This window comes from Pongo pygmaeus, chromosome 12 (assembly GCF_028885625.2).
Source record: "Pongo pygmaeus isolate AG05252 chromosome 12, NHGRI_mPonPyg2-v2.0_pri, whole genome shotgun sequence".
NCBI lineage: Eukaryota > Metazoa > Chordata > Mammalia > Primates > Hominidae > Pongo > Pongo pygmaeus.
In genome coordinates, this window is record NC_072385.2 from 88,521,803 (window position 1) to 88,546,307 (window position 24,505).

Sequence of the window (24,505 nt, forward strand, 5' to 3'; positions counted from 1 at the left end):
ACTATGTTCCAGGCACAGTGTGAAGCACCACGGAAGTATTAATCCACTTCATTCTCATAACAAAACTACAAAGTAGGCATTACAGACAAGGAAACAGAGACCCCCGAGACCAGGTCATCTGCCTCAAGTGATGGTGCCAGCATTTGGACCCAAGTAACACATCTCCGGAGACTCTGCTTTTCATCATGCCACACTGGCTCTCTGGTCCACCATTTAATTTAGTAGGTACTATATCACTGCAATAAAATGTAACGAGTATCCATTAAGCTCCTGTCAGTTGCCATGTTCAATCTTTGAAGAAAATAAAAATCTCTGGGGTGATACAAAGAAGTAAAATAATAATAACAGAAATATCTAATGTATTGAGGTTTGACTGTGCCAGGGACTGTCCTAGCAGCCATCCACGCAGCACACCTCTTTACTATGCGGAACACTTCTTGCTGGCCTTGAAGGAGATTCTTATCTAATTGGGAAGTGACACCGGAAACAGTTACATAACCATATGGAAGGCACGTGTGATTAAGGGCCCCTATGTGCAAGACAGGCTGCCACTTGGCAAAGTGGTCAGAGAGGGACAGTCTGGGTTCAGATCTAGGGGACTTAGAAACTCTGAAAAAAATTATAGGGTGCCCTTCCCCATTATTAAAAATAAGTGATACTATAAGCAACAAAATTATAGTAAAGAAGTCCAAGAAAGTTCGTGTCTTTCCCATTATGATTATTTCAGTACTTTTAAAAGAAAATTTCTGAGAACAAATTCTTGCCAAACAATACTTGTAGTTGCTCATGCTTTGCTGGTGCAAACTCTAGGGTGATCTTCAGTTAGTGTAATCCAGCCCTGAAGAAAGAAGAGCTTACTGTGGACCCATCAAGTCAGAATGCTTCGTGGACCTCGAAGACAGTGGGATTAAGAAAGGGGAGAAATGAGGAAAGGTTATGCCCAGAGGGAGGAACAGGGAGGAACTGAGAACATTGGCCTCGCTGAAGCACAGGGAACGTACAAGGGTGCACCTAGGTTGGGCAGATGGATTAGGGCCAAATTTAAAGGCCTTGATTTCCTGGTTATTATGGGCTTGTAATATGTCCCATAAGCCACGGGAATCTATGGGAGGGTACTACAATGTTGTCCTTGCCATTGTCTCTCCTTCTGCTAATCTGAACACCCAGGAAGCCAAGGTGCTCAAAGATCTCTGGAGCAGAGCTCCAAGCAGAAGGGGTCTGGGATCCTTTTCCACCCGACAGGCAGCTCGCCTATACTGTGGCTCTGACATTGCAGTTACTGTAAACTCAGGGACTTCCTTATTGCTCAGTTGCCCTTCCAAGGGGACCTTACCAACTATAGGTTTTGGGCAGCTGCCTAGAGTTGAGGGCTGACCGTAAGGGGCCCTAGGCCTCCCTCTATCCTACTGCCCAACCATTCTCCCGTGATCTTGCAAACAGCATTCCATCAGGTATAAGTGCTTCAGCCATCTTGGTTTCATCTTTCCCTCCACCCTCTGCTGAACTGTTAAAGCATTTTATTCCACAAACAAATCTGATCTTGCAACTGCTCTGACCTGAAGCTTGCTGTGAGGCAGAAGAATGGGAGGAATGCACTGGGATCAGTGTTACTGCGGGTGCGTTGGAAGAGAAGGGCCAGGGCTTGGCTGTAGCATCAGATACTGGAGGCAGACCCAAATTCTTAAAGACCCAAGGCAGCAAGGCCATGTCTCAGGCTCTCTTTCTCCCAGGAACAACAGGATCATGATCGAAATTCGGGAAGGCGCTTCACAGAGTTTTTCCCCTCTGTCAAGGAGTTTAAGCTGCTGGTTTGAATTGCTGCTCTACAAAGAATTTCCAGATTATTGGTGGGGCTTTCTTTTTCTGAAGAAAAATTTCAAACATTGTTTTTCTACCTTAGTTTTATGCATTCAGGTCAAAGCTTCTGGCTCCTCTTTTTGGTAGAATGAAATATCCCAACCTGGCTGAATTCAGGAGAGAAATGTTTGTGGAAATTTTGGCCTGGCCCTGCCAAGAGGAGCATGTGGCTAGAGAAGCCCCAAAAACCCAGAGGAACTGGCTACTGACCACCAGCGGGCTTGGTCATGTGTGCATCTGTCCAGACAGCAATTTTTCCTCCCTGGCTTTAGTTCATGCTTTCTGGTTTCACATTATGTTCTTGTCCCTCAAGCCCTTCCCAGCCCTTTCTGTGAAGGCTTCCACAAGCTCTTCCAGGCCACAGTGGCTTGTCTCTGCTCCTACAAGAGACAGACCATGTACAGTATGACCCAGGACTTGGCTGAACGTTCTTGATGCTTACCAGTGAGACTCCTTTCCCTATGAAGATGGAAAGCTTGCTGAAGGCAAAGAGCATGTTTTGTCAGCATTGGGCTAGTATATAGTGTAGGTGCATAAAATATAATTATACCAATTAAAAGATGGGTCAGCCAAGGCCTTTCCCCAGGATGTTGATCTAATACACACACACACATACACACACACACACACACACACACACACGATGGAAAACATATTTACTGGATTCTTCCCAGAGACTGTGAAGGGGAAGCAGTAAACTCTGATCTATCTCATGAGAAGCAAAGTGTGGCTGCAAGAGATGCTCAAGGACTCCCTATAGATAGTTGCAACACGTCTTTTCCTGAGGGGTTGGCAAGTTTCGCCCAGAGCCAAACTGGTCAAGAAGACAGAATGAAGACTTGGCTACTCTTTCCCTTCACCAGGCAAAGCTCAGCATGACCTTTAAATGCATGTGCCCAGATTTGTTTGAAGAGCATTGTCTTTAGTCTGTTTTAGCTGCTATAACAAAATACCATAAACTGGGTAGTTTATAAACAGAAGAAATTTATTTCTCACAGTTCTGGAGGCCGGGAAGTTCAACATCAATGCATGAGCATATTTGGTGTATGGTTATGTGGAATAGGAGCAGTGAAAGTGGGCATCATTGTCTTGTTCTAGTTCTTAGAGGAAAGGCTTTTCCCCATTCAGTATGATGTTAGCTATGTGTTTGTCACACATGGTCTTTATTATGTTGAGGTATTTTCCTTCTATGCCTAATTCGTTATTAGTTTTTATCATGAAGGGATGTTGAATTTTATGAAGTCATTTTTCTGCATCCACTGAGATGGTGGTTTTTGTCCTTAATTCTGTGGATGTGATGTATCACATTTATTGACTTGTATATGTTGAATGAGCCTAGCATCCCTGGGATAAATTCCACTTAATCATTACGTATTATTTTTTGATGTGCTGTTGGATTTGGTTTCCAAGTGTTTTGTTGAGAACTTGTGCATCTATCTTCATCAGGATATTGGCCTGCAGTTTTCTTTTTTTGTTGTTGTGTCTGTGTCTGGTTTTGGTATGAGGATAATGCTAGCCTTGTAGAATGAGTTAGGGAGAATTCATTCCTCTTCAATTTTTTTGGAATAGTTTGAGGAGAATTGGTGTTAGTTCCTCTTTATAAGTTTGGTAGAATAAAGCAATGAAGCTATCCAGTCCTGGACTTTTCTTTGTTGGGAGACTTTTTCATTACTCCTTATTGGTTTGTTCAGGTTTTCTGTTACTTCCAGAGTCCATCTTGGTAAGTTGCATGTGTCCAGGAATTTTTCCATTTGCTCTAGATTTTCCAGTTTGTTATCTTGTAGTTGTTCATAATAGTCTTTGAGGGTTTTTTGCATTCTGCAGTATCAGTTGTAATGTCACCTTATTCATTTCTGGTTTATTTTATTTTATTTTTTTGAGTCTTCTTTTTTCTTGGTTAGTATAGTTCAGTTTATTAATTTTGTTCATCTTTTCAAAAAACAACTTTTGTTTTGTTGGTCCTTTTTTTAGTCTCTGTTTCATTTAGTTCTGCTCTAATCTTTATTATTTCTTTCTTCACACAAATTTAGGGTTTGGTTTGTTCTTGCTCTTCTAGTTCTTTGACATGCATCATTGGGTTATTTGTTTGACATCTTTCTATTTTTTTATGTAGGCATTTATTTCTATAAACTTCCCTCTTAGCCCTGCTTGCTGTATCTCACAGGTTTTGATATGTTATGTTTCCATTTTCATTTATTTAAAGAATTTTTTTATTTTCTTTATAATTTCTTCCTTGACCCATTGGTTATTCAGGAGCATGTTGTTTAATTTCCATGTATTTGTACAGGTTCCAAGGTTCCACTTTGTTATTGATTTCTAGTTTTGTTCTACTGTCGTCTGAAAAAACACTAGATATGACTTTGATGTTTAGGAGAATTTTTTAGACTAATTTTCTGGCATAACATATGGTCTATCCTGGAGACTGTTCCATGTGCTGATGAGAAGAATGTGTATTCTGCAACTGTTGAATAAATTGTTCTGTAGATGTCTGTTAGGTCCATTTGGTTTAAAGTAGTTTAAATCTAGTGTTTCTTGGTTGATTTTCTGTCGAGATCATCTGTCTAATGCTGAGAGTGGGGTGTTGAAGTCCCCAACTGTTATTGTATTAGAATCTATCTCCCCCTTTAGATCTGATAAGATTTGCTTTCTATATCTGGGTGCTCTGGTATTGGGTGCATATATATTTAGGATTATTAAATCCTCTTGCTGAATTAATCTATTTATCATTATATAAATGACCTTCTTTATTTCTTTTTACTATTTCTGACTTAAAGTCTGTTTTATCTGATGTAAGTATAGCTATACCTGCCTGGTTTTGGTTTCTATTTGCATGAAATATCATTTTCTCTCCTTTCACTTTCAGACTATATGTGTCTTTACAGGTGAAGTAAGTTTCTTGTAACATATAGTTGGCTCATGCCTTTTAAAATTTTAATCCATTCAGCCAGTCTATATCTTTTTGGTAGAATGTTTTATGCTTTTACATTCAAGGTTATTGTTGACATTTGAGGACTTATTTCTGTCATTTTGTTGTTTTCTGGCTGTTTTGTATAAACATTGTTCCTTTCCCTCATTGTTTATCAATATGGTTTGGTGTATTTTTTGTAGTGGTAACATTTGAATTCTTTCTCTTCCTCATTTGTATGTTTGCTCTACCAGTGAGTTTCATACACTGTGTGCTTTCATGATGGTAGATATTGTTCTTCTGCTTCCAGGTGATGGGCTCCCTTGAATATTTCTTGTAGGGCTGGTCTATGATTTCCCTCAGTTTTGCTTGTCTGGAAAACATGTTATTTCTCCTTTATTTTTGAAGAGAAACTTTGCTGAGTATAGTGTTCTTAGCTACTAATGGTTTTCCTTCAGCACTTTGAATATATCATCCCATTCTCTCCTAGGCTTTTACTGAGCATTGCATTCTTATATATGACTAGATGCTCTTCTTTTGCTGTTTTTAGAATTCTTCCTTTGTCTTTGACTTTTGACAATTGACTATATGTGCTTTGGAGAAGACCTTTTGGGGTTGTATCTATTTGGGATTCCATGAGCTTCCTGTATCTGGATGTCTAAATTTCTTGATAGACTTAGAAAGTTTTCAGGTATTGTTTTGTTAAATAGGTTTTCTGAGCCTTTGTCCATCTCTTCTCCCTGAGAAAATCCCCACACATGAATATTTGATCACTTTATAGTGTTGCTTCATATATCAATACTCTTTCTTCATTCTCTTTTATTCTCCCCCTACTTTTTTATTTGGCAGGGGAGGGGTCTGATTGGATTATTTCAAAAGACCTCTCTTCAAGATCAGAAATTCTTTCTTCGGCTTGATCTAGTCTATTTTTGAAGCTCTTGATTGTATTTTTTATTTCATTCATTGAATTCTAGGATTTCTATTTGGTTCTTTTCTATACCTATCTCTTTGGTGAATTTCTTATTCATATCTTGAGTTGTTTTTCTGCTTTCTTTGTACTATTTATCTGTTTTCTTGTATCTCACTGAGCTTCTCTAATGTCATTATTTTGAATTCTTTTCTAGGCATTTTATACATTTCTTTTTCACTGGAATCTGTTGCTGGAGAATTATTGTGTTCCTTTGGAAGTGTCATATTTCCTTGCTGTTTCTGTTTCCTGTGCCATTACATTGATATCCGTGCATCTGGCGTAATAATAATTTCTTCCAGTTTTTTGAATTGGCTCTCATGGGGAAGACTCTTTCTTATAGATGTATCTCTGGTGTTGGTTGGATAGAGTACATTAGCTTTGGTTCTGGGTGCATGCAGGTGTGTATTCTCTGTATGATTTCTTTGGCTGTAAGCAGTGTCAGTGATGTCTGTGATTTCCTCAGTGGCTTCAGCTGTGGTTGTTAGCAGAGGCCATGGTGAGGCTTTGCTGGAGACTGAGGTGCCAGGTAGGCCAGCTCTCAGGCCCCAGTAGTGACAGTAGTGGGCCAAATGTGCCTGTCCTTGAGCTCCCAGGTGGTATACATGGACACTACTGTTAGTGGGCCCAAGTGGGCTGATTCTTGGGCTTTCAGACAGCATATTCAGTTGCCATTAGTGGCAGTGGTGAGCCAGACAGATGGGAAGGTCCTCCGTCCCCTGGGCAGCATGCGATGGCAATAATGGTGGTGGAACAATCCTGACATTCCCAGGTGGAAGGTGCTGGTGTTAGTAGTGGCAGTGATGGGCTGGGTCGGCCAGTCTCTAGGGCCCCAGGTAGCATGTGTGAGTTGGTGCCAGCCGTGGTGGCAGGCTGGATGGGCCCATCCTCAGGCCCTAGGAGGAATGCACAGATCCCTGCAGTGGTGGATGGGGCGAGGTGATTCCCAGATCCCCAGGAAGCATGCTTGGGCACTGAGACGGGTGGTGCCAAGTGGGATGGGCCTGTCCCCAGGCCTGCATGGGTGCAGCTGTGATGCGCAGGGTGGAGAAATGCCCATCACAGCCTGCAAATGCCCATCACACCCTAGGCAAAGTGCCTGGATGGTGGCAGCAATGGTGGCAGTGAGTAGAGGGAGCCTGTCCTCAGGGTATGTGTAAGTGTGCTGCAGCCCTGCTGCTGGGGGTTGGGGTTGCTATCAGAGGCAGTGCCCCCAGGCAGGTGACTGTCAGGTGCTGGAGAGTATGACATTCAGCTCCCTTTGTCCTGGGGTAGCCTCCCCAGTGTGCTGCAAAGTGCAGGACACTGGGTGTGCTAGAGTGTTGGTGCCCCTGTCATATTGCTGGGTCCAGCTGGCATCATGCCACTGCAGTCCTCTGGGTGGATGAAGGAGGATGTCAGTGAGGCTCTAGGGATGTGAAGACACAGGAGCTGTTGGACCCCAGGACAGGATGCAGTCTGATGGGGGCTGGGCTCTCAAAATGGTGTTGTGCTGCAGCTGTTTGGTCTTAGGGGTATATGAATTCACCCAACAGAAGCTCCCTCTCTGGAGCAATGCCACACTGCATGGATTCCAGGCAGCTCCATATACTGGCCTTGAGGCCTGCAATGAGTCTTTATTGAAACCCACTATGTGCCTAGTCCCAAGGGAAGCACTGTAGGAAGGAAAAAAGCAGAGGCAGGAATGGCAGGAAAGGGCCCACACTGTGGATTTCAGCCCTACACCCTGCTCATCCCTCCCTGTGCAAGCTCTCACTGAGGTGTAAGGTCTTGCCTAACTGCATTCACTGTAGCATAGCCCCCAGAGTGATACCAGTCACATGGACAGCCCTTGTTTTCAGCAAGAATGAGTTATCAAGATTGAGCTAGCAAATCTTCAGGGAAGACAGCCTGGTCCTAACTTCTGTCATAACATTTTTCTTTGGTGATGAAGCATCGCTGGGTTTGTTGAAAGCTCAGTGTTGCTAACGCTAAAGCACTCAGGCATCCCTCAGGTCCAAGCGGAGGATTAGGGTGGGGATCAGGCAGGCAGTTCTTGGCCAATTAGCTCAGAGGCACAGCTGTGCTGTTGAAGTCTATGCTCCCTACACTGTAACTTACAAGTAGAGTTGTATGAGAATACTGTGCATAAAATTGTAGCTGCTGGAGTCAGACTGCCCTGAGTTCATTTCTAGACTCTGCCATTTGCTGGCTATGGGATCTGGGCAAGCCTGTTTTTAAGCTATTAATAAAGTAATACTTTGCTTCCTGCTTAAATTGGAAGAAGTCCAATTTATCTTATTTTCTTTTGTAAATTGTGTTTTTGGTTTTGTATCCAAGAAATATGGCCCAAGATGTCTTAGTCCAATTTGTGTTGCTGTAACAGAATACATGAGATTGAGTAATTTATAAAGAAGAGAAATTTACTTCTTATAGTTCTTAAGTCCAAGATCAAGGCAACAACAGGTTTGGTGTCTGGTGAAGGCCTGGTTTCCACTTCCAAGATGGTGCCTTGAACACTGCATCCTCCAGAGAAAGGAACATTTTTCCTCACATGGCAGAAGAGTGGAAAAGCAAAGGGAGAGAACCTACCCGCAAAGGCCCTTTTCCAGAGACATTAAACCCATCTGTGAAGGTGGAGCCCTGATGGCCCAATCACCTCTTAAAGGCCTACATCCCAATACCATTACATTGGCAATAAAATTTCAATCTGAGTTTTGAAGAGAATACACATTAAAACCATAACACAAGGTCACAAACAATTTATCCTACATTTCCTTCTAGACATTGTATAGTCTAAGGTTTATATTTAGGTCTATGATCTATTTTTAGTTTTGAATATGCTACAAGGTAAGGAGGGTAGAAAGAGGTTCCTTCTCTCTCTTTTTGTCTTTTTTCTTCCTTTCATCTTTCTTTCTTTCTTTTTTTGAGTATATGAACATGTAATTGTTCCAGTACCATTTATTGAAAAGAACATTCTTTCTTCATTGAATTGTCCCTGCACCTTTGTTGAAAGCCAATCAATAGTATATTTATGGATCTATTTTAGGACCCTCTATTCTGTTCTACTGATCTACACATCTGTTCTTTGGTCAAGAAGACTATCAACTTTGTCTTCCTTTATAAAAAATATATTGGTAATCCTAGGTCATTTGAACTTTCATGTACATTTTATAATGGACTTATTAATTGGTACAAAGAGAGCCAACTAAAATTTCACATTGAATCTATAGACAAATTTGGGGAGAACTGACATCTTGACAACATGGAGTCTTGTAATCCATGAACACAGTATATTTCTCCATATATTTATGTCTTCTTCGATTTATTTCAGCAATATTTTGTCATTTTCAGTGTATAGGTCTTGCACATCTTTTGTTAAATTTATTCCTAAATATTTTTGTCATTCTGTAAATTAATGGTTTTCAATTTCATTTTCTAATTTTTTGCTGCAAATTAATAAAATATAAAATCAATTTTTATATATTCACCGTGTAACATGTGACCTTGCTAAATTCATTTGTTAGTTCTAATTGTAGTTGTGTAGATTCTTTAGAACTGTTTATACAAAAAAAAATCACCTGCAAATAGACACAATTTTACTTCTGTCTTTCTGATCTTTAAAAGCTTTATTTCTTTTTCTTGCCTTAGTGTATGGTTAGGACTGATGGTACAATGTTGCATAGAAGTCATAAGTGTGGGCATCCTTGCCTTATTTCCAAACTTGCTGGGAAACTGTTCCATATTTCATCATTAAAGATGCCCTTTATCAGGTTGAAGAAGTTCTTTTCTGTGCTAGATTGCTGAGAGTTTTTATTATGAACATATATGAAATGTTGTCAAATACTTTTTCTGCATCCATTGAAATTATTCTATGGTTTTTCTACTTAGTCTCTTAATGTGGTATATTATATTGATTAATTTTTTGAATATTAAACCAACCTTGTATTCCCAGGATAAATCTCCCTTGCTCATGATGTTTTATTCCTTTTTATATATTGTTGGATTTAATCTGCTGATATTTTGTTATAAATTTTAGCATCTATGTTCATGAGGGATGTTGGCCTGTAGTGTTCCCTTTTGCAATGTCTTTGTCATGCTTTGGTATTAGAGTTTTGCTGATACCATAAACCAAATTGGGAGGTGTACCCTGTCCTCCTCTAATTTTTAAGAGTTTGTGTAAGTTTGATGTTATCTCTTCTTTAAATGTTTGATAAAATTTACAGTGAAATTACCCGGGCCTATCATTCAGATTCTCTATTTCATCTTGTGTAAATTTTGATGATTTATATTTATATAAATTTGTCCATTTCAACTATTTTGCAGAAATTATTGGTATAAAGTTCCTTATACTGTTCTTATATTCTCTTTTTAACATTTTAATGTCTGTGATTTCTGTGGTGATAAGTCCTCTTTCATTCCTGATATTAGTAATTTTTGTTCTCCATTTTTCTTACAAAGTCTGACAAAATTTATCAGTTTTTGTATTCTTTACAAAGAACTAACTTTAGGGTTTACTCATTTTTTAAATTGCTTATCTGTTTCTTATTACATTGACTTCTGCTCTTTATTATTTTCTTTGTTTTACTTACTTTGGTTTACTTTGGATTTGAGGTGGAATTTTAAATCACTGAATTTAAACCTTTCTTCTTTTCTAATGTAAGAATTCAAAGCCATAAAACTCCCTCTAATCACTGTTTTAGTTTATGTTGTAGTTTCCCTATCATTAAGTTTTAAATATTTTATCATTTCTCTGTGGTTTCTTCTTTCATCTATGGATTATTTAGAAGTGCAATATATTTATTTGGATTTGTCCTAGATAACTTGTTTTAATTGATTATTTGGATTTGTTCTAGATAACTTATTTTAATTGATTCCTAATTTAATTACATTGTGATCAGAGGATCTATCCTACTATTATTTCAATCCTATAATTTATTTTAGGATTTGTCTTATAGCCTGGGATATGGTCCTTGTTGGTGAATATGTACAGCTGGAAAAAATGTGTATTCTCCAGTTGCTGGGTATAGTGTTCTATAAACATCAATTAGGCTAGGGTGTTGATATGGCGGCTCAGATTCTCTACGACTTTACTGAATTTTTGTCCTGAATTCTACCAATTGCAGAGAGAGTATTCAAATATCCCACAATAATTGTAAAATGTTCTATTTCTTCTTTTATTCTGTCAAGTTTTGCTTTATGTAAATTGAGGATCTATTCTTAGGCACATATACATTTATGATTATGTCTTCCTTATTAGTTGACTCTTTGTTTTTAAAGCTCATCTCCTCTGGTCAGCATATAGTTGGATCTTGCTTTTTAAGGAACAGTCTATTCTGGTAATCTCTGCCCTTTAATTGGAATATTTTGTCCACTACCATTTAACGTAGTTATTAATATGATTGTATTAAGACTGTATTTCTTTTTTGTTGTCCACTTTGTTTTTAGTTCCTCTGTTCTCCCTTCCTACCTTTTTAAATTGAATACATTTTATAATTTTGTTTTAACTTTTTTATTTGTTAGATTTTTAGATACATCACATTGGATTCATTTTTAAATGGCTGATCTGATTATCACACAAACATCCTTCTATTTTCACAGTATATTTAGTTAATATTGCATTTCTTTACATAAAACGTAGAAACCTTGAAACAGTGTAAGTCCATATTCCACTCCCTCACCACCACTGATAGTCCATAGTCATTTGAGTCATGGCCCTGTAAGTGATGGGTCATTTTTGTCTGGGTACTTGCAAGATTTTCTCCTTATCTTTGGTTTTCAGGAATTTAATTATGATGTGCCTAGATAGGATTTTATTCAAAATTATCCTGTTTGGAGTTCACCGTGCTTTTGGATCTACAATTTATGTCTTTCAACAAATTCCGAAGTTTTTCAGCCAGTATGTTCTCAGATATATTTTCTGCCCCATTATCTTTGTTATCTGCACCTGGGACTGTAATTAACTGCATATGGAACATTTGGATATTGTCCCACATGTCCCTGAAGCTTGTTCATTTTTTCAACCTTTTTCTTCCTCTTGTCTTTAGATTAGATAATTTCTATTGATCAATCTTCTAGCTCACACATTCAGCCATTCATTAGGAGAGTGGATTTACATTCTACCAGGCCTGTTTTCTGTTTAAATTTGAGGCCACAGCTTAGGTGTTAAAAAACAATAGAAGTTTATCATGATAAGATTCAAGAGTTTAATAGAAGTTAAAAGTTTCAAGTTAAGAGTTTAATAGAAGTTAAACTTTTAAAACTATTTAAGAGTTTAATAGAAGTGTAAAGTACAATGGAAGTTTATAATGATAAGATTTATTATTATTAACCATGTAATACCATGATTTCAAATATAACATGATTCAAAATCTATCCTCACCTTGACTTCTCTTTAAAGGAAATGCTGAGATATGGCAATGAGTTTGTAACTAGGAGCTAGGGATCTGGTTAGGAGACAGACACTCAAGCAGAGAGTGTACAACATGGTGTGAGCAGGTGCAAAACTCCAGACGTGAACAAGGCACCATGGGAGCACAGAGGTGCACATTGCTGCCACTACCCCAGGAATCAGGAAAAGACTTCAGAGAGTTGGTATTTTATTAGACAATTTAGATAGCAAGAAAAGCCAGGCTTTGCCAAAAAGAAAGAAGAACATTCTAAGTAGAAGCGCTCTGGGAAAGTCCTGTCATAGTTTGGGAAGAGGGGAAAAAGGGAAGTATTTAGGGGACATGAGCATCATGTCCCCCCAAAAGGGCAGTAATGGCATAGGAGGTCAGAAGAATAGCGTGTGTCAGGCTGCCCTGCACTGAAGACCAAGCAGAGAAGAAGTATGTTCTTGTTGCATCATATGAACTTACTGGTGGTGAGGAGTGGGGCTCCTCCTTTATCCTGTGAAGAATAAAATAAGCTCTTTGCTCTCAAAGAACTCTCAAACTGTCTAAAAAAACAAATCAACCTACGTGAAACAAAAAGAGGCAGAACACTCACCACCATTTCAATTCTGGCCACCATCTCTCACTTCAGCTGCAATACCCTCCGAAGGATCTCCCTGTTATTACCTTTGCCCACCTCCAGTTCATTTCCATATTTGCAGAAAATCACCTTCTTAAGATATAAATCAGAATATGCTCATCCATTGTTAAAAATCCATTCAGTGGCTTCTCACTACATGTAGAATGTTCTGTGTCCATGCTACTGCCCAACCTCACCCATCACACTTAGTCACAACAGCCTTCTGGCTGATCCCAGTCAGGCCACACTCTCATGGGTGTTACAGCTTTGTGTTGCCTGTTGCATCTGTCACTGTTGGCACTTTCCTCCCAGCTCTCCATGGGGCTGGCTCCTTCTCTGCCTTTAGATCTAGCATAACTCTCCTCCTCAGACAAACATTCCCATTAAAGCCCACTCTAATGCTCAATTTATTCCATTCAAAGCATTAACAATTTGTGGCCCTTTCATTTACTTGTTTACCCGATTCATGTCTACCTCCCTTACTGGGATTTAAATGACAATGGCAAGAACTTTGTCTGTCTTGTTCTTCATTAAATCCCCAATGCCTAGTATAATGCCCAGAATATAGTACTCAACAAACATATGTGCATAAATGGTTAAAACTCAATGCTAAGGTGGTGTTATCTACTCTGTGTGTCACAGAGCAGGGAAATGAGTGGGGGTAAAGGATCAAAACAGGGAGAGAAAACCCTATTTGAGGCAGGTGGCCCTAGTTGCCACATGATCTTGCTGTGGGTTTTGTAGCTCCTTAGGGAGAAGGAGCAGCTTTGCCTGTGAAAATGATGATTTGGGTATGACATCCAGCTCTCCTGTTTCCCAGGCACATTCTGTTATGCACAATTCAGGATTCCACACTCTCTAGAAGGCCCCTTGGATGCAAGCTCATTCTACCTTCCCCTCTTCTTGCTTCTAAGCCATGGGATCATTTTGAAGAACTTGCATGCTCCATCTACAACCCAACTCCTAGGAGAAGAAACCAATTCTGTTTCCTGGGAGTTTACTTCTTACTCTTGAAGACAAGAATAAGAGAAAAGAAGTCATTCTTGAATCACTGAGTTGCTTTCTTTAAAAAACCATTGCTATTTGTAAAACTGGAATACATTTTTTGAGCTCTCCCGTCTGAAGCCTAGGCTGAGAAATGTAATTAGAAAATGCACACTTACCAAGGGTTGGAAGCCTGGAAGCCTGGGAGAGTGCCTTCATCCATCCATCCAGTGCACTGGATAGGGAGAGACATAAACAGAGCACGTGGTGTTGGCGTGCACTTTTATTGAGTGATATGTGATGTTCAGAAAGTCTACAGCACATACGTACCCAATTGGAAATTCCTTTAGTAACAGTGCATTAAACAATCCAGCCCTCTCTTCCCACACACCCGCACCCTACCGCCTCCCTCCCACCCCCGGCCCCCGGACCCTTTCCTCTTTCATATACATGGTTTTAGAAGAGCATCTCTCCAGGGCTGGGTCAGGGTAGGGTATCACCTTTTTGAACCCCTCAGAGAATGTTTGCAGTATTTTGTTATTTTCTCTGCTGGATGCACTTACGGTAACACCACGGAGGCCCACTCTACCCTGCTGCCTCCTTGGTTTGCAGGGCTCAAGTTAGATGCCAAGTCTCTTAGAATATTAAAATATGACCCACTCCTCCCTCCTGCTTCCTTCTGCCTTCCTTTCTCTTCTCCAAGCAAGTGCTTATCTACAATCTATTGGTAAAGGGTTACTCCCTGGGATGGTGAATTTCTCTTTCTGAATGTGTTCTCCCTGCCTCGGGTTCCCTGGATCTTTGGCATGAAGAGTACGTGTCAAGGGCAGATCAAGGCAGCTGGGTCAGAGGGAGCCGTGCCCATCCAGCCAATTTCCAAGCTGCCTGGCTTTGTGCCTGGTGGGTCTCAGAGCAGTTTAGACAATGTGGGTAGCCCCAGAAAACATTGGCCGTGGTTTTGCAAGGGGCAACAGAGCTCTGGAGGCCCATCTGAAACAGGCCAGGAAGTCCTCCTTAGGTCTCACACTGGACAGTAGTGACAGAGGCAGAACCATCACTGAGTCAATGTCACAAAGGTCTGCTGCTGCACATCAGTGTAGTTACAAGACCTAAAAATGAACTTGCAGGAGAAGAGCCCCCTCCCTGCCTATCTGCCTCCCACTCCCCACCTCCCACCAGGCAAATAATCCAATGATGCTGATTCAGTTTGGTTCTGTGTCCCCTCTCAAATCCCATCTTGTCGCTCCCATAATTCCCATGTGTTGTGGGAGGGACCCGATGGGAGATAAATGAATCATGGGGGCAGGTCTTTCCTGTGCTGTTCTCATGTTAGTGAATAAGTCTCACAAGATCTGATGGTTTTAAAAAGGAAGTTTCCCTACACAAGCTCTCTTCTCTTGTCTGCCACCATGTGAGGCATGACTTTCACCTTCCGCCATGATTGTGAGACCCGCCCCAGCCACATGAAACTGTAAGTTCATTAAACCTCTTAAATTGCCCAGTCTTGGGTAGTCTTTATCAGCAGCATGAGAACGAACTAATACAGACGCCTCTCTGAAATTTTAGAGGTTTGTATTCTTGCTAGGAAAATTAGAAAAAATAACCAATCTTCCCTTTCCAGATTCCTCCTCTGAGTGGACTGCATGAGGAGATGTCTGTAAGAAATTGTGGGTAGATATCTCAGACAGAAAAAAAAAGTGCACTTTAAATTGACAAATCAGTCCAAACCACGAAGGTTATAACTCTTCTTTTTTTTTTCCTTTCCAGAAAAACAGTAAAACAGACTTGTTATTGGCAGCCCATTAGTGCTCAGGAGAGGCGGTCTCCAGCATGACATCAGCCCGCGGCTCGACCCAAATCTAGTATTTCACCAGAGAGCCTAACGCTGCTGGCTTTCCAACTGTGTGGAAGACGTACGTGGGGGAGAGGGAAGAAGGCATAAATAAGATACAGACTGGAGACTTTTTGATGCGTTTAGCACATTTTTGTGATTTCCTTTAATACGATAGGTCTTGCATAATCTCCTATTAGGAGAACAAAAGACAAGCCTGAGATGGGATGGAGAGTGGGTGGAGAGGGGGATCCATTCCATAAAAAGTTCACTTTGAGTAATTAGCATTTTTAATCCAAATACTTAAAAGGGGAGGCGAATTGGGAAGAGAAGAATGAATACAGCCGAGTGACTGCAGATATAAAAAGTCCCTTCATTAATTCGGTTGTTTTTTAATTCCTAATTGAACTTAAATAAAGAGGACCTAGAGGCAGCTGTTTCTAATATCGAGTCCCCACCGCACATGAAAGACGCATTTATTCCTGCAGCAGCCTCCCTACCCTTGGGTGTTATCAGCTGAACATGTTTTGAACCTACCTAATGCATTTGAGGTAGCTTGGGTTTATTTTTCTTTCAATAAAATAAATGGTTTTGTAATTAAATTTCTGCACTGCCTGTGCTTAATGGTTACATTGACAAGTGCTAATGTATGGCAAGAGAATGAGTTTGAAATGAAACATGCTGTTTTCGAATCTGCAAGCAATTTTGCAGTGGGGCAATCAAACCCCTCACGCCAGCGAAACGTTTTCATTAATCTGCTCACTCCGCCCCTGCCCACTCTGGCCGGGCGAGGACACTTTTTAGCTTCCCCTTTGCCCACCCCCCACCCTTGCCTTTTTCTAAACACACACACTCACGCACACATGCGCGCACACACACAAATAGCATGAAGCGAGCCGTTGTTTGAAACCATTTTGTGGTCCCTGGCTGGCAGGCCTGTGGAAATTCGCTGACTTTACACCGTGAAATGTTGCAGCTGTCTCTCTTCCCCAAAAGGAAGGCCTGCCTCCATGTTTCAATCCCTGAGAGCGAGTCGATAAGAAAATCTGTCCTTCTGTTTTCCCTTTTTTTTTTTTAACTTTCCTCCCCCCTTAGCTAAATTTATTTTTGAATAAATCTTCTCATAGAAAATAGTGAACAGCTATTACATATCTGGACCCGGTCTGCGCAAACCACTTCAAGCCACAGCAAAGGAGGCGGCCTTCCAGCCTTGAGCCTGTAGAAGGTTCATGAATGGAAACCTGGATGGATGGGTTGTGGTCTTGGCCGCTCCACTTCTGCCCGCAGCCCAGGAAGGGGGCCCTGTGTCTCCTGCTCAGGCCTGCACAGGTACAGACCAGGGACACAAGACTCTTGGCTCTTTCTCTGCCCCTTCCCTGGAAGCCTGCGTTTCATCTGACCGCTAGAGGGATGGCTTCCCAGGGTGGCGGCTGTCTGGAGCCTGCGAGGCCCCTTCATCAAAGGCCAAGAGGGGGATACGAGGCCTGGAGCTGACTGGGGCATGGAGAGATGGAGAGCAACAGGGGAGCCCCTGGTTCCATGGCTGCCCACAAGGTGTGCGACTCAGCATTTTCTCCTAGGCTGGGGGAGAAGAGCCAGAGGGCTGACCACATGAGTGCTGACTCACCCGTGGGACGGGCCAGAATCACAGGCTGTCCTCCTCTCCGCATGGCTCCCTCTTGCTGCTTTTAGGGCGGTATTTGGGGGAAGGGCTTCTGTGTGGTCCCGGCCTCCCTGAATTTATTGCAGGGCAAGATAGAGGAGAGAGACAGTTGCTTATGGCATTCAAGGAGCAGGAGGAAGGATCTCAGCCCCTCAGAACTCCCCTGCCCATTTCCTAAGTCCTGAATTGCCTTTCCTAGGGGACGATGCCTTTCATTTTATCATTCGAAAAGAAGCTTGGATGCAGAAGTCCTTGGGAAGCAGACATAGGGACTGAGGTCTCCACTTAGGTGTACGTAAAGGGCAAGGCAAAGCCCATCATGAGAGGGAGAAAGAAAAAGAACTTGGGTTAGCTGTTCTTGCACTGCTATAAAGAAAAACCTGAGACTGGGTAATTTATAGAGAAAAGAGGTTTAATTGACTCATGGTTCCACAGGCTGTACAGGAAGCAGAGCAGCTTCTGCCTCTGGGGAGGCCTCAGGAAGCTTCCAATCATGGCAAAAGGTGAAAGGGGAGTGAGGCTTCTACATAGTGAAAGCAGGAGCAAGAGAAAGTGAGCAGGGAAGTGCTGCACACTTTTAAACAGCCAGCTCTTGTGAGAACTCACTCACTGTCATGAGAACAGCATCAAGAGGACGGTGCTAAACCATCGTGAGGAAGCCACCCCCATGATCCATCACCTCCCGCCAGGCCCCACCTCCAACACTAGGGACTACAATTCAACATGAGATTTGGTGGGGACACAGATCCAAACCATTTCAGCTAGTATCTGAACGATAGGAGGGGAAATCTTGGCCAGGGCATAGGGCAAAAAAGTGGGGGAGCAAGTGTTAGGGCTAACAGACGACTTCACAGCAGCCCTGTGAAGGGTGCAAAGTTCCTCTTTTAAACGAATGCAGATTAATGAAAATCGAGACTTAATCTTATCCAGAGTAAAGGGGCAGAGAGGTCTATGCCCCAGGAGAAAGCATGGACAGCAGTGGGGAAGGGAAGCTGGGGGCTGCTCTGTGGGCCTTGGCAGGGTCTTGACTGTGCTCCTGATAAAACTGAGCTATTAATATGTGAAAGTGCAGTGATCTGCCACTCAGCATACCACGAAAGTTATCATAGTTACTACACCCATGAAACAGTGGAGTACTTCATTCATTCATTCAGCAAATAATAATCTCACTTCTCACATTCATTCATTCATTCAGCAAATAATTTCATTTCTCACATTCATTCATTCAGTCAGTCAGCAAATAATAAGTTGCCACTATCAAATAATAATAACAGCCATGTTGCTGGGCTCTTTCAGGATACAGGCGTAACAAAGACAAGGATGAAATAAGTCCTGTGATGGAGAGACAAGAAAAATTCTACCTGACTTCACAGGAGGAAGAAGTGTGCTGTGCCAGGGGAAACAGGAGAAAGCTTCATGGAAGAGGTGAGCCTTACAAGCCAAGTAGGATTTCAAAAGGGGAGGATAATGTTCCGAGGCAAGGAACCAGCAAAACACCGAGGAATAAAAGTAAAAATTGTATCTGGGGAATGATGAGTGGTCCCAAATGAATGGACGAGAAAGTTAAGCACCTGTGGGGTGTGTGTGGGGTGTGTATGTGTTTGTGTGAGTGTGTTGGTGGGGGCGGAAAGTGGAATTAGGAGTTTTGAGATGCTTTGTTTTGCAAACCGCAGATAACCCTTAAAGGTGTTGGAGACTTGTGGATGGAGTGAGTGGTGATGCAACCCAACCTATATATTCATAATTGACCCTGTAAACCATAAAAAGGACAAGCTGAGAAGGGATGATATTAGAGGCAGGAGGACCAGAGGCTATTTCAGTAGCCCAGGTCAGAGAGGAGGAGGACTGGCAAGGCAGAGGCAGTGTTCCTGGAGTGAGGGGATAGATGCTGGGGACCCTGCAGAGGTCAGGGGCAGCCAGTCAGGTGTGGTGGGAGGAAGGGAAGTGCTCTCTTCAGGGTGCCTGAGAAGGTGACCATGGGCAGGACAGAGACTGGGAACTCTGAGAGAGAAGTGGATTTGGGGAAAGAGAAAAGAAAACACTAGTTACAACTGGATACATGGAGTTGGAGTTGTTGGTGGTTACTGTCATGAAGGACTATCCAGGGAAGAGTAAACAGATAAATGGAACAAAACAGGAGGAAGGCAGAACTCTGAGGAATGCCCACATCTAAGGGAGCCAGTGCAACAGACAACACGGAACGGCAGGGTTAGTAGGAGACGGGCCATAAGGAAGGGAAGTTCCAAGAAGAAAGGCTGGAAGGTATTTCTGATGCTTCAAGGAGACCCAAGAAAGGGAGATGGTGAGGCAGTTGGGTTGGGCAATAAAGAAGTTGAGCAGGGTGTGGGAAGTAGAGGCAGAAAGATTTTGCACCTGGCTTTAAAGAAGTTTCACTGTGATGACTGCATGGAAAGTTTTCTTTGGCTGATAGGCCCTTGAGCAATATTCAAGCATAAATAATAAGGAGGGAGAGACTGAAAGGCACCCAACAGGGGACTCTGATGGAGCAGGATCATGGGAGGGGCAGGAAGGGGTGGAGCAGGTGGGCTTGCAAAGCAGCAGGAAGAAGGTGCGATAGACCAGAGAACAGTTAAAGTAAAGACAAGGGGGAGCAAGGGTGCAGGCAGCCTCCCAGGGAAGGAAACAATGAGATCCTATACTGAGAGTGAGGGGTAGGGATGAAGGTGATGGGAAGAGAGAAGTGGCTTGGAAATTTGAGGCAGGGAGGACACGGAATAGAAAGTCAGGCAGGAATGAATAATAGGGCATTGAGAAGCTGAAGATGGAAGCCCGGCTCTGCAACATCCTCGTCTGCACGGTCATGACATTTGCTCCACCCTTTCTGGGCAGTCTGGAAGCAGAAGCAGAAGCAAAGAACCTAGTGGCGGGAATGCTCCAGCTATGGACAGCACTGCAGCTGCAGTGGACAGCCAGAGACACAGGACCTTAGAGGATGATCAGAGAGAATTTTACAGCAGGAAGCCTTTTTGTTGATATGGGTGACCTTCACCTCCAAGACCGGTACAGCCTTGTCTTGGGTTAAATTTGGAGACCAAATGTGAAAAAGTTTTACATAAAAAATATATACTGGCCAGGCATGGTGGCTCACACCTGTAATCCCAGCACTTTGGGAGGCCGAGGCAGGAGGATCACGAGGTCAGGAGATCAAGACCATCCTGACTAATACAGTGAAACCCTGTCTCTACTAAAAATACAAAAAATTAGCTAGGTGTGGTGGCAGGCGCCTGTAGTCCCAGCTACTCAGGAGGCTGAGGCAGGAGAATGGTGTGAACTCGGGAGGCAGAGCTTGCAGTGAGCCAAGATTGCGCCACTGCACTCCAGCCTGGGCAACAAAGCGAGACTCCGTCTCAAAAAATATATATATATACATATATTTTTTATATGTATATATATTTTATATATATGTGTGTATATATATTTTATATATATGTGTGTATATATATTTTATATATGTGTGTATATATATTTTATATATATGTGTGTATATATATTTTATATGTATGTGTGTATATATATATATACACACTCCCAGAAAGAATTGTGAACGAGGAATGAGAACAAATTCCTGTTGTAGAAGAAGTTGTTTTTCTTCTTTCCTTTGGCTTTCTTGTGCTTTGTGATCCAAGCAGATGACTTAAACTTTTTACCTATTCCTCCTATCTGCCTGCCTCTGGGCCACATTCTGCTGATTTACTAACTTTCTGGAAAGAAATTGCTGCTTAAATTAAGGCAATTTCACTAAGAAAGTGGTTTCATTCTACTGAATTCTGTAGTGTTTGCCCTCTCCTTACAGCAGTAAAACAAAACAAAAACAAACAAATCCAGTTTAGTCGAAACCTCACTGGTCTTTTGACTTGTTCTTGATGTTCAATGGAGTTGTTGAAGCTAAACAGATATTAAACAAATTCTACCCAGTTTAGTTTGGGAAATTAAATGCTGTCAGCCGTGGTCAGGTCTGCACACTCCATGTGGATGGAGAATGCTGGCACTGGTTATGATTGCCTTAAGTGCTTATTCTCTGATCAAGAGGCAGCATCTTAGCCTCTGCCAGAGTGGAGAAAGGACTGTACCATGGGTGCCATCCACTGTGACCCACCTTACTGACAAAAGGCAGTGATGCATGGGATCTGTTCTTCCTGTACCCCTTTCAAGCATCTCCAAGTTCCTCCCCAAAGGCCTAAGGAGACTTTTGAAGCCACTCTTTGTCTCCTATTAACTTAAGGCTTGGGTGCTGGCTGTTAGCCAGCCAGAGTGGGGCAAAGAAGGCCAGAGCCCAAGAAAGGCCTCCCTGGCGTCAGCAGCCCCGGGGTCTGTCCAGCCTAGAATTCACGACTGCTGAGACACTCAGGTGTGGCTTGGGGATGGGACTATGAGGAGCCATCTCCACAACCCCAGAAGGCAGAGCATGGACTGAACATTCAGAGAAACCGCTATCACGGTATGGCCAAATACTCCTGTGAGCTCTTCATATTTTTCCATCAGGGCCACATCTAGGAAGAGTTAATTTCATAAATTGACTTCCTACTATCTTAAGTGGATATATCTTTCTCTCCTAGCTTCCAACGGAGCCATTTTACTTTTACCAACTTGAATTTGATGACAAACCAAAGTGAGAAAGAAGTAAATGACTACTACTAGGAATCTATGATGTTCTAAACCCCTTGCTAAATGTTCACTTTTGCTAAATTGTTTCACCACGTGCCTATTATTTAGGTAGTTTCATCTCCATTTTACAGATGGAGAGTTACGCTATAATATCTGGACTACCTAAGTTTGTTCTCCATGTTTCATCTGATTGCCTAGCCTGTAATACCATTATATGTTGCCCTATTGCAACTTCTGTCTTTCCAAATTAAAGAATCGATACTCCATGTCGATGTATGTGGAGAAGAGGGATAGACATCTAAACATGTTGGCTGGAAACCACTACATCTTTCATCAAGTATTATTAAGACCTATAAATGCTCAGCACTGTAGGGAGCAAGTGGAAAGAGGGCTCTCACCTGCAAGGACACTGCTACCTGTTTTGGGATACACAGAAAAACATGTCCACTTGCCTCCCACTTGTCTTCCTTGCAGCCGAGTCCCAGAGGCACAGGTTGTCATTTCAAGATGCAGAACAAGCATCACAAAATAATTCTAAGGATCCAGTGAGCTCCAAGGAGACTGTTGCCATAGCACCATCCCATACTGGTGAGTCCCAGAGTAGTCTTCTTCTTTGGTGAATGTGCCAGGGGCAGAAGGCACTGTTAGGTCTTCCAACTGACTGCCCCTTGCTGTGCTTCCTGGATGGCTCCACTGGATCCTGGAGGAAGACAGCTAAAATGGGAAGAGCAAAACGGAAGTGGTCTGGTGAAGAGAAGCAAGTTTGCTGAGCATGCTGAGGCAGTCTTATGTAGGAGAACTCAGCTTCAATTTATGGAGCATCAGAATCCAGCCTCCCCGTGGCTCTGGCCTCTCCTTAAAACTTCCAGGAAGGAAGCTTCACAGAGGAAGGAAGGGGAGAGGGAGGAAAGCAAGGACAATTCCCACAGTGAGAGGGTGCCTGGCCTGGGATGGCAGAGGGAAAAACTTGAAGGCTGGCTGCTGAGATGGGCAGGGAGGGCTGGGTGTGTTGGAGCTTATGTGTTCATTATGAGAAATGTCTTAATGACCATAAGTCCTGAGGGAGGCTGGAGAGCAATGCCTGGCGCCAGCCACACTTGTGCAGGGGCCCCTGTCCAGGTGAAAAACATGTACGGAGTGAGTAAGGAGAGAGATGGGACTGTGTGGCTGCTGAAGGTGACTGATGGCCTTGGAATGCAACTCTGACTCCTGTGGGATTGGGTTTTACTGGAATGAGACACAAAGATTAGTGACTTTCAGCTGAGAAGGAATCCTAGTTCTTGGTTTCCAGAACCGAGTTTCTTCATGGTTCTTTGGGAGTTTCATTTGTGTTCTCCACCTCCAGACCTCTGCTCAAGACATTTATTCCTTCTTCCCATGAGTCCATATCCTACTAGGCCAGCCCAGGCCTCACCATTTCCATGAAGTCATCCTTGCTGGTGTAACTTGAAGCCTCCCTCCTCGAACCTGCTGACCTTCCACTGGCAGAGGTGATGTTAGTGTGAGATTCTCCAACAGGGATATGTGTTTAAGGGGAACATTTGTCTTCACAGAATCTTGAAGTTACTCAAAAATTCTGGGAGAACAAACTGATAAGATTGAATATATCAAAAGATTTTATGGAGTAAAATGCAAAGTTGACAAGCATATTTAAATTAAAGCTGAGACTTCAAAACAATTTCATGAGACTGGAGGGCCACTTTGAGCCATACTCAACTGGGCACCTGCTTGCTATCCTCTCCATGAGAGAACTTTAGCAGATGAGTTTGGGGAGTAGGGAATGTGATGTCAGGAGGCATAGGAGGGCCTCTTGCTCTTCCTAGAGGCTGGGCAATGGGGAGTTGAAGCCTTGCTAATTGAGAGCAAAAGGAAATTGTTTTATTAAATTGCAGTTAAAAATAACAGCAAATACTATTTATCACATACCTCCTTATGCCAGGTACTGTACTAGTTGCATTACACATTTTATTTCAATCAACTCTCATAAGTCAATGAGGTAAATATCACTCCCACTCTACAGCTGATGAAATCAAGCCACGGTGAGGCAATGTAATGTCCCCAAGTTCAACAGCTAGTAAGATCAAGGTCCAGGATATGATCCTGAGTCTAATGGACTCTTAGCTTCTCTGCCATGCTGCTGTGGGTATATCAAGGAAGAGACCTGAAGCTTATGTCTCCACAATGCATCACAGGCATTCCCTAAAGTTTTGTTATTTTTATGTTGGCCCCAAATGTTGACCTCTTCTGTTGCAGGTCCAGACTCTAGGTCATATGGAGAGCTCAGTTTGCCCTAGTGGTTCCTCCCCATGCAGGGGATCCTGGATCAGGATCCTGGACCTCAGCCCCCTAGCAACATCTGGAAGGTCTTGCTGGGCCCCCGCTTGACTTATCTACCAGAAAAAGAGTGGCTGGTCTGGTCTATCCTTGTATAAATTTGGGAAATTACCAAGTCAGATTTCAATCAATAAGCGGCCAGGTGTGGTAGCTCATGCCTATAATCCCAACATGTTGGGAGGCCGAGGTGGGAGGATTGCTTTAGTCCAGGAGGTGGAGTTTGCAGTAAGCTGATATCATGCCACTGCACCCTAGCCTGGGCAGACTTTATCTCAAAAATAAATAAATAAATGCAGAGATGAGGATCAGATTTGTGGGCAGCCAGGGGGATGGCTGGTTTTGATT

The 24,505-nt window shown here is 42.4% G+C and overlaps 2 long non-coding RNA genes across 3 annotated transcripts in view; one reads left to right on the forward strand and one right to left on the reverse strand.

Moving 5' to 3' along the window:
• Window positions 1-18,598, forward strand: part of LOC129030431 (uncharacterized) — a 118,281-nt gene extending 99,683 nt beyond the window's left edge. The window contains exons 3-4 of one of the 2 annotated variants that reach the window (XR_008500652.1): window positions 15,474-15,619; window positions 18,497-18,598. This is a non-coding gene — a long non-coding RNA (uncharacterized LOC129030431). Of the gene's footprint in view, window positions 1-15,473; window positions 15,845-18,496 lie in introns of those variants that run through there. The other variant, XR_010123105.1, reaches the window with a different exon arrangement.
• Window positions 1-22,517, reverse strand: part of LOC134737802 (uncharacterized) — a 38,820-nt gene extending 16,303 nt beyond the window's left edge. The window contains exons 1-2 of the long non-coding RNA XR_010123104.1: window positions 22,225-22,517; window positions 13,886-13,941 (exon numbers count right to left, since the gene is read on the reverse strand). This is a non-coding gene — a long non-coding RNA (uncharacterized LOC134737802). The remainder of the gene's footprint in view (window positions 1-13,885; window positions 13,942-22,224) is intronic.
• Between the last annotated feature and the right edge of the window lie 1,988 nt (window positions 22,518-24,505).